This window comes from Palaemon carinicauda, chromosome 7 (assembly GCF_036898095.1).
Source record: "Palaemon carinicauda isolate YSFRI2023 chromosome 7, ASM3689809v2, whole genome shotgun sequence".
NCBI classification, from domain to species: domain Eukaryota; kingdom Metazoa; phylum Arthropoda; class Malacostraca; order Decapoda; family Palaemonidae; genus Palaemon; species Palaemon carinicauda.
Window position 1 is genome coordinate 102,100,131 of NC_090731.1, and position 10,000 is coordinate 102,110,130.

Below are 10,000 nucleotides of genomic sequence, written 5' to 3' on the forward strand. Positions count from 1 at the left end.
GAACATGCAAACAGAACCGGATCACTACCCCCTCTCAAACATTGCCGATGTAACCTCCTACCTGCACAAAGCGAGGTTTTCTCTATGCTCGACATCCTGAAGGGGCATTATCAGGTGCCTATGAACCCAGAAGACATCCCCAAGACCGCCATCACCACTCCGTTTGGCACATACACCTTCAATTACTCCTGTTTTGGCCTTCGTAATGCTGGGGCAATGTTTCAACGTCTCATGGATGGCATCTTAGGGGACCTCCCTTTCTGTGTATGTTATGTGGACGACATACTTGTGTTCTCCTCCTCAAAAGAGGAACACCTCCGTCACCTGCGCATCGTGCTCGACCGCCTGCAACAAAACGGCCTTGTAGACCGGTACGACAAGTGCACCTTTCACGCCAACAAAGTGTCGTTCTTAGGGCACCGTATCACTCCTGAAGGAGTCCATCCCCTCCCTGAGAAGGTAGCAGTCGTTCAGAATTTCCCCGCGCCCTCGACCGTCAAAGCTCTGCAGGAATTCTTGGGCATGATCAACTATTATCACCGTTTTCTGCCAGCCATTGCCGCCACTCTTGCTCCCGTCTACGCCTCCCTCAAGGGCAAGCCAAAGGACCTGAAGTGGGGTCCCCTTCAAGAAGCAGCCTTCTGCAATGCAAAGAAGGCCCTATCAACTGCTGCGGCTCTCACTTTTCCTATCCCACACGCCCCTCTCCTTCTCTCCACCGATGCCAGCGACGTCGCTATTGGTGCAGTACTCGAGCAGGTGGTCAAAGGCTCACCTCGCCCATTGGCCTTCTTCAGCAGAAAACTGTCCAAGTCAGAATCGGGTTATTCTACCTTCAATCGAGAATTGCTGGCGGTGCACTTGGCTGTCCGTCACTTTCGCTATTTCTTAGAAGGTACGCCCTTCGTCATTCGCACAGACCACATGCCTCTGGTGCACGCCTTCACTCGACAGTCTGACGCCTGGTCCGCCCGTCAACGCCGACATCTCTCCGCGTGGCTGAATACAATTGCACCCTCCAATACGTCCCGGGGAAAATGAATCCCGTTGCCGATGCCCTGTCAAGAAACATGTTGGCTGCCGTTCAACTGGGATTGGATTACAACGCCCTGGCTGAAGCCCAACGACAGGATCCAGAGTATCAAGCTTGTAGGACATCCTGCACGTCCCTCTGTTGGGAAGATTTTCCCCTCGAAGACTCCAACACCACCCTCCTCTGTGACGTCAGTACTGGTAGACCGCGACCTTGGATTCCTGCTCCCATGCGCCGACAGGTGTTTGATTTCATCCACAGCCTTTCACATCCCTCGTGCCGTTCTACTGCACAGCTGCTGAAGGCAAAGTTCATGTGGCACGGCATATCTAAGGATGCTAAGGATTGGGTCCGCATCTGTACTTCTTGCCAAACTTCCAAAGTACATCGACACACGGATTCAGGAGTGGGCACCTTTCCTCAACCTCAGCGTCGTTTCGCACACATTCACGTCGACGTTGTAGGCCCCCTACCCACATCACAAGGACATCGTTACCTGTTTACCGTCATCGACCGCTCCACTAGTTGGCCTGAAGCCATTCCCATGGAAACTGCAACGATCGCCTCATGTACATCTGCCTTACTCTCTGGATGGATTTCAAGATTCGGTATCCCTGAGCATATTACTTCTGACAGGGGAACCACTTTCACCTCTCAATTGTGGACGTCATTAGTGAATCTCCTGGGCATCACCCTACATCAGACAATGGCTTACAACCCCGCTGCCAATGGAATGGTTGAACGTTTTCATCGCACCCTCAAAGTAGCTTTGATGTCCCGCTGCAAGGATTGCAACTGGTTTACTCAGCTTCCCTGGGTCCTCCTTGGACTAAGGACCACTCCTAAAGACGCCCTCGACATCTCGGCAGCTGAAATGGTGTATGGCAATCCGTTGGTCGTCCCTGCCGAATTTTTTTCTTCTACAACCTCCTCCGACGATCTCCAGCGCATACATCACAGCGTGGGAAAATTTACTCCGTGCCGCCAGACTTACAACCCCCAGCGAAGCATCACATACCAACGGACTTGCACTCTGCAACGCACGTCTTCCTGCGCAACGACACCAGCAAGTAACCACTAACGCCCCCTTACACGGGCCTTTTCTTTGTGATCCGACGCAGTCCAAAAGCATTCCTCCTAAACATTCGGAGCAAAGAAGACAGGGTCTCCATTGATCGTCTAAAACCTGCTTATCTTCTGCCAGATGACCCGCCTACAGTTCGCCTCTCTAGATCAGGGCGCCCTATTTAACATGTACAGTATGTCATTTTTAGGGGGGGAGCCATGTACCAACCGTGTTTCACACAATTGTACATAATTCCTTTTGTATATATTATGCTTGTATCTTCGCTCTTCCCTCGCACTAAAACGAACATGAAAATTCATGTCTGGTTTTTCCTCTGTAATATTGCCTGTCTTGTGAACTTGTTATGTCCTGTTGCCTTGAGGTTTTGTATATAAGGAGAATGTTCTACAATAATATAACTCAGTCGTTTCCAACCTGCCTTTGAGTTCACAGCCTTACTCGCCGCCGTCACAATGGCAAGTGACCCTTGTCAGTTCATATTAATGCCAGTGAGATCTTTCACCAGACATCAGGAGTTAAAGCTGAAGGAACAGTTTTTTTTTTTTTTTTTTTTTTTTTTTTTTTTAATCGCCATAAATATAATCCGTTACCCAGCTGTCAGTGACTTCATCGAAATTGAGTGGAACATCTCGTTCACAACCACAGTTTTAATTACTCCACCAGGTTGCTCATCCGCCTATACGAGCATAACCGTTGGCAAACGAGGATTACCAAGATATCCAAACTGGTAGACATTGAACACCTTCATGGAGAGTTATACAATTTAGCATAGTATATATATACACACACACACACATATATATATATATATATATATATATATATATATATATCGGATTTTGAGCGAAGCGAAAAATCTATTTTTGGGTGAGATGGCCATGTCGTCCAGATGGAAGTTCCTATAGGGTAGCTTCCTAGGGTATATTACAACTACGGCGATATTCCCAGAGAATTTACCTTAAGGTACCAGAATTCTAACTCCTGGAGCGAGTATCCCTTGTGAAAGGGATATCGCGACATATCAGAGGACGTATTCTAGACACCCCACATGGCAATCTACATCCTGGACAGAGATTTCGTCTCGTAGGAGGTGATTGGCGAGATACGAATTCGGGAAAGAAAAAGGGGAGCCGCTCCCAAGGCTTCCCTATCCTCCGATTCGTATGCGTGCCTGGCGCCAATCCTAGCGCCATCTGTATTCCTTGTAGCGTACACGAGGTGCTACAGATACTGTATGTAGGGAGGGGTCCTACAGCCCTTTCTTAGAAAGGCAAGGGCGGGTCCATCAGCACGACATGGCCATCTCACCCAAAAATAGATTTTTCGCTTCGCTCAAAATCCGTTTTTTGGGCTCAAGCCCAATCGAAATTGAGTGGAACATCTCGTTCACAACCACAGTTTTAATTACTCCACCAGGTTGCTCATCCGCCTATACGAGCATAACCGTTGGCAAACGAGGATTACCAAGATATCCAAACTGGTAGACATTGAACACCTTCATGGAGAGTTATACAATTTAGCATAGTATATATATGCACACACACACACACACATATATATATATATATATATATATATATATATATATATATATATATATATATATATATATATATATATATAACGGATTTTGAGCGAAGCGAAAAATCTATTTTTGGGTGAGATGGCCATGTCGTCCAGATGGAAGTTCCTATAGGGTAGCTTCCTAGGGTATATTACAACTACGGCGATATTCCCAGAGAATTTACCTTAAGGTACCAGAATTCTAACTCCTGGAGCGAGTATCCCTTGTGAAAGGGATATCGCGACATATCAGAGGACGTATTCTAGACACCCCACATGGCAATCTACATCCTGGACAGAGATTTCGTCTCGTAGGAGGTGATTGGCGAGATACTAATTCGGGAAAGAAAAAGGGGAGCCGCTCCCAAGGCTTCCCTATCCTCCGATTCGTATGCGTGCCTGGCGCCAATCCTGGCGCCATCTGTATTCCTTGTAGCGTACACGAGGTGCTACAGATACTGTATGTAGGGAGGGGTCCTACAGCCCTTTCTTAGAAAGGCAAGGGCGGGTCCATCAGCACGACATGGCCATCTCACCCAAAAATAGATTTTTCGCTTCGCTCAAAATCCGTTTTTTGGGCTCAAGCCATGTCGTCCTGATGGAAGTGTACCAGAGCATTACTGTATCTGTGGATTCTCAGAACGTGCCGTACTCCCCGGAGGTAATTTTTTCCCGGTCGACTAGACCTAGAGACCTAAGATGTTACCGTTATACATCTTTCCAACTAACTATAAACTATGTTAGAGCTTCCTGCCCCCTACAGGGAAGAGTCCTACTAGACTCTGGAAAAGTCTCGAAGAGTACATATACCTATGTATGAATACCAGGCAAGCTAATATAGTGGTCTCGCCCTATATTAAGTAAAGCATAGTTTGTATAGAACCACTGCGTCAATATATATTGACCAGTAATCTGCACAATACTTGTTTTGGACAAAGGTTTATATCCGCATAGGAAGAAACTAATAAAACCGCCCTCGTCCCTTTATGGGACGGATTCCTCCCATTAGGGGACTTACATAAACCAATGCAACATAGCTTGCATAACAGAACAATTCTATCAGAATTATCCCAGATAATATACATAGAATTAAATGCTCAATTATACCAATAAATTGACACAGGTGAAAGAGACGCAAGGTTCTCAAGAACAAGTTTATTGACAGACAATAAACAGACAGGTTAACAACAAATATATATATATATATATATATATATATATATATATATATATATATATATATATATATATATATATATATATAAAAGAGGATAACCCAAAACTTTAAGCATAAGTATGATAGTAAACAGAACTTGTTTATCTGAAAGAAAAACCATTAAACGCCACTTAATAAGATACCGAGGTATCAAGTCATAAAAGTCTGTATTACAAATCAATCACATTAGCGTTAGAAACGCTCGGCACACATGTCTGTACTTATGCTAGGTTCACCTTTGAAAGAAGGAACAGTCTATGTAGGCACTTGGTGCCCTCCTTTAGTTTGTAGTACAGTATGTATCTACACACTCACCCTGGACTTAATCGTCCCAATTAAGACCACTGTTCCTCGCAGAGTTAAACAGTAGGGTTAACTACACGACCCACTGCTACCACAGATCTCTTAAGTTCCTCTACTTGCTTCGCATAGTGGCGAAAGAACACCCTGGAAGACTTCCAGCCCGTGTATGAACGGAGATGTTCAAAATCCATACAATTAAAGAAATTTAGGGATGAGGCAACTTTCCTCGGATCGTGACCTGTGGGTGTACTGTCAGGATCCGCTCTGCGAATAAAATATGTGATTTTCGCTCTGAGTTGATTCAGAGATAAATTTGAGCCTGATGTTTCTCCCCTGAATAGTTGACCACCCTTGAAGTCTGAAGTTCTACGAAGATAGACCTTTAGGCATTCTACTGGACATAGAGATGCATCTTCTTTCAGAGGGCAGATTCTCCAGGGACCCCACCTGTTGGTGGGTAACTCATTCTTGGCGAGAAACGTAGGATCCGGAAACAGGTTCAGATCCCCCCCATCCAGGAACTGAACACGACCTGCTTCTCTCGAGAGGGCTACGATCTCACTAACCCTGGCCCCAAACGCGAGTGCAAATAGGAAAATAACTTTTTGCGTCAAATCCTTTAACGCACATTCTTCATTGCTCAACAGGGAGGCGAAATGAAGAACTTTGTCTAAAGACCATGAGATGGGCTTTGGAGGTGCTGAAGGTCTGAGCCTAGCGCAGGCTTTCGGAACTTTATTAAAGATCTCGTTACCTAGGTCGATCTGGAAGGCAAATAAAATGGGTCTCATCAAAGCAGATTTACACACTGAAATCGTGTTAGCTACCAACCCTTGGCCATGGAGGTGGATGAAGAAAGATAAGCAGAAGTCTGTTGAGATCTCCTGCGGATTCTTTGCCTTTACAAAGGCCACCTATTTTCTCCAAGATGACTCATATTGCCTTTTAGTCGATTTGCACTTATATTCTTCTAGGAAGTCTATGCTGGCTTTCGAAATCCCGAAACGCTTTCTCACCGCAAGGGCGAGAAAATCATGAGCTGCAGGGTCCTGGTTTTCTGTAATGAAGCGCAGACAGTCGACTTCTGGACTCGCTGGGTCAGAACTGGATGTGGTAGCGGCACAAACTTCATCTGTAGTTCCAACGCCAAGGGGAACCACATACTGTTCGGCCACTTGTGGGCCACTATTGCCGCTACCCCCTTGAAGGATCTCAGTTTGTTGAGGACCCTCAACAGAAGGTTGTGAGGAGGGAACAGATAAATCCTGGACCATCTGTTCCAGTCGAGGGACATCGCGTCCACTGCTTCCGCTAAGGGGTCCTCGTACGGGGACACGTACAGGGGCAACTTCTTGTTGTCTTTCGTCGCAAAGAGGTCTATCTGCAGTTCTGGGACTTGATTCAGAATGAAGGAGAATGATCCTGCGTCTAAGGACCATTCCGACTCTATCGGTGTGAACATGGATAGAGCGTCCGCTGTCACATTGCGGACTCCTTGAAGGTGAACTGCCGACAGGTACCACCTCTTCTTTTCCGCCAATCGGAAAATGGCTAACATCACTTGGTTGAGAGGTGGTGACCTCGACCCTTGTCGATTCAAGCATCTCACAACCACCTCGCTGTCCATCACCAATCTTATGTGGATCGAGTGACGCGGGGAGACTTTCTTTAAGGTAAGGAGCACTGCCATAGCTTCTAGAAAGTTTATATGAAAGGTCCTGAATAGCTTGGACCAAGTCCCCTGGACTTTTTTCCGATGAGAGTGACCTCCCCATCCCTCCTTTGAGGCGTCTGAGTGAATCGTCATCGACGGGGGAGGTGGCTGAAGAAGAACCGACTTCTTTCGATGTCTGGCTTGGGACCAAGGCCTGAGAAGAGTACGTAGCCGAGGCGGCACTGGTCTTCTCAGATCTCTTCGCGCGTTTGATGCATACCTTCTCCAAACTCCGGTTGCATCCTTTAGCTGTGCTCTTAGCACTGGGTCTGTCACTGAAGCAAACTGGAGAGAGCCTAGTACCCTCTCCTGTTCGCGTCTTGATATCCTTTCGGAATCTAGAAGTCTCTTGACAGAGCCCGCTATCTCCTTCCTTTTCTTCGTCGGGATGGAGAAACTGTGTGACAAAAGGTCCCAGTGGATTCCCAGCCACTGGAACCTTTGGGATGGAGAAAGTCGAGACTTTTTTCTGTTGATCTTGAAGCCTAGGTACTCTAGGAACTGGATCACCTGACTGGAAGCTTGCAAGCATTCGGTCTCGGATGCTGCCCACACCAGCCAGTCGTCCAGGTAGGCTACTACCTGAATTCCCTTTAGGCGTAATTGTTTGAGAGCTGCGCTCGCAAGCTTCGTGAAAATCCTTGGGGCTATGTTTAGCCCGAATGGCATGGCTCTGAAGGCGTATAGTCTCCGTTGTAGCCTGAACCCTAGGTAGGGGGAGAGTCGACGGCTGATTGGAATGTGCCAATAGGCATCTGACAAGTCTATAGAGACTGAGTATGCCCTCTTGGGCAGTAAGGTCCTTATGTGTTGCAGTGTTAGCATCTTGAATTTGCAATTCACTATGAACTTGTTGAGTGGCGACAAGTCCAGAATGACTCTGAGCTTTTCCGAGTCTTTCTTGGGAACACAAAACAGCCTCCCTTGGAATTTGATGGACTTCACCTTTCGGATCACCTTTTTCTCCAACAGTTCTTGAACGTACTCCTCCAGAACGGGGGTGGAGTGTTGGAAAAACCGAAGGCACGGGGGTGGAGTGCTGTACCAGCTCCAGCCCAGTCCATTCTTGAGTAGGCTTTGGGCCCAGGGATCGAAGGTCCAGCGATCCCAAAATTTCATCAGTCTCCCTCCTACCGGTATCGTTTCACTTGGACTGCCGTCCTGAGGTCTTGCCTCCCTGACCACGACCACCTCTGAATCCCCTTCCCCTTGAGGGGCGCCTAGACGAGCCTCTGGCAGCTCCTCTAGGTTTTGCACGAAAGGAAGAAGACTGTCCTTCGAACATTGGGGTGAATGTGGATGACTGACCTGGCACAGCCTGGGGTACCCACTGAAAAGTAGTCGGGGTTTGTGCCACCATCTGGGGCACTGGAGGCAATGGCAATTGCAGTTGCTGTTGCTGTCTAAAAGGCTTGGCTGACCGAGACGGTAGCCTAGTCCTCATATTCTTCCTCTTTGGTTGAGGACCCTCATCCGGGGAAGATTTTCTTTTGATAGCCAGGCCCCACTTCTGGAGAAGGTTTCTATTCTCCACGGCGGCCTTATCAACAACCTCTTTGACCACATCGGTAGGGAAAAGGTCTTTTCCCCAAATGTTGGAGGAGATTAACTTCCTTGGCTCGTGTCTCACCGAGGCCCCGGTGAACACAAACTCCCTGCAAGCTCTCCTTGCCCTGACGAAGCTATAAAGGTCCTTCGTCACTGTGGCTAGGTGAGACTTAGCCACTACCATGAACATTTGATGGACCTTGGGGTCACTTGCCATCGTCTCAAGAGTAGTCTGATGAGACATTGAGGCAGCCAGTCTTTCTTTTGTCTCGAACTCTCTTCGTAAAAGAGAGTCGGACAGCTTGGGGAGGTCCTCGCCGAATTGCCGTCCGGCAATATCAGCCTCCAACTTTCCCACTGAGAATGTCAGATGGACATCCTTCCAGTCTTTGTGGTCCATAGGCAGGGCCAGCGACAAGGGTTTACACTCCTCCAGGGAGGGGCAAGGCTTGCCGGCCTCGACTGCCTTTAGGACAGCCGCAAACCCTTTCTGTAAAAAGGGGAAGGCTCTAGCAGGAGAGGACACAAAAGAAGGGAGCTTCTTGTTCAATGCAGCTACCTTCGAGTTAGAGAAGCCCCTCTCTTTCATCGAGGATGAAAGTAGGGCTTGAGCCTTAGCGTGGTCCATAATTATGACCTCCTTCGGCTCTGTCTCCTCCCTTGAAGCTGGTTCTTTTCTCAGCCGGACATAGCAGTCCGGATATGATGCCTTGCTGGGCCAAAATTCCACCTCCTCTAGTGGAACTGAACCCAGCTTATCCGAGATGACGATCTTTCCAGTCGTCATTGGCATGTGCTCAGCATACCTCCAGGGGTTAGCATCTGAGCATACGGGAAGGTCTTTCACATTGAGCCCTTTCCGGGGCCCACGAGACTCTGCCAGGGACTGCATACGCAGTTCCATAGCAGCCGCCTTCTCCTGATTCTCCTTCTGCATTTGTTGGATCATTCCAACAATCGAAGAGAGTGCCTGTCCCAGTTCTACTGGGAGACCGGCTGATGTTGAGGGGATAGGATCAGGAATCTGAACCGGAATAGCCGACACCTCGTCGACCTCATCCTCTACGACATCCGGGGTTTGAACCTCATCCTGACCTTCTGCCAGGAGGTCTTGTTCCAAACGTTCGTCCAGGTCAGACATCCTGTCATCTAACTGGATGTCTTGCATCGCAACTGCGACTTCCACGTCCACCTGGACTTGATCTTGAGGGATCTCCTCTTGAGGCTGGGGAATCACTGCATCAGCTGATGCCTGAGGAAAAAGATACGCCCTCATCTTCTCACTTGGAAGATAAGGGCCAGAGGTGCTCTTCTTGAAGCCCCTTACCCAAGTACGAAGCTTTTCCCTTGCTATATCCCTTGATTCCGCCGTTCTAGGGGAATCAAAAGCCTCAGTAATCAGGTTAGTGCATACAGTACATACCTGAGGGTCCCAATACTGGAGATCATCTTTGGAGACAGCGCATGCTGCATGTCTCCTACAACACTCATGTCCGCAGAGGTTCTTGCTGCGGACATTGCAGAAAACATTTCCGC